The sequence below is a fragment of the Cynara cardunculus genome, unplaced genomic scaffold (genome assembly GCF_001531365.2).
Source record: "Cynara cardunculus var. scolymus isolate 2C unplaced genomic scaffold, CcrdV1 Un_Scaffold_5369, whole genome shotgun sequence".
NCBI classification, from domain to species: domain Eukaryota; kingdom Viridiplantae; phylum Streptophyta; class Magnoliopsida; order Asterales; family Asteraceae; genus Cynara; species Cynara cardunculus.
The window spans coordinates 33,118-34,253 of record NW_020202376.1 but is presented as its reverse complement, the minus strand read 5'-3'; positions in this window follow the sequence as shown (position 1 = coordinate 34,253).

Here is a 1,136-nt window from a genome sequence, read left to right as displayed (position 1 = left end):
TTATTATTTAAACTAGTATGGGAACCGCGCGTTGCGCGGTAGTATGAGTGCTTTGATTAATAATCTGATGATTGTCTATATAAATATATATTAATTGTTAATAGAATCATCAACAAATCATATTCAAATAATTCGAAAAAGTTAAATAAAATATAGTTAGTGAAATTTTAATATCTATATCTATATATATATATATATATATATATATTGAGAGAGAGATTTGTTTAGTAATAAAATTGTAAAACTAAATAAAATGAGTAATAATAACGACGGAAATATTAAGGAATCTGACACAATTTTAAGAATAAAAAATATTCCACATAAAAATATGTCTCCTTCAAAGGATGATGTACATGTACTATTTTTCATCTTCAACACATACCTTGACTTTAAAAACACAATAGTGAATGGACCAGACCAACCATACGATATGTAAAAAATCACATACCAAACTTAAAGACTTCAAATCTTTATAACCCAATAGATAAACTTATAATGCAATCAAAATCATAACATGAACATACATAAAATTATAATACGACTAAACTTACGATAAGAACATACTTAAAAATATAATCAAATCAAAATCATGATACAAACATACATAACATTCTAATACATTTTAAATTACAAAACAAACTTGCATAAAATTCTTACCTTAGATCATAATCAAAAATTCCCACAACCCAAACTTGAAAAGTTCAAATTTTCATGACTTGATATATAAACGTTAAGAACTCGAAAACCTGCAAACTAAAAAACGTTCAACATGCATAAGTAAAAATTATATGGTGAACTTGAAYATTTTAAATCTTTACCTAATACATAAGAGTTATAATGCAAACAAAAATCACGATACAAACATAAATAAAATTATAATGCAATCAAAATAATGAAACAAATCAGTATAAATATTTTACCTTATATTGCAACCAAAAAATTAAATATTGAACTTGAAGATTTCTTTTCAAATCTTCATGACATAATGCATAAAAACTATAATGCAACCTGAATAAYATAACGATACAAACATACATAAACTTATGGGAGAAGTGAAAAAAAAAACTATGAAGATTATCAATAGTAAAATAGAAGAAAAACCAAAGAGAAAGAAAATAAATTTAGAGATGTATAAG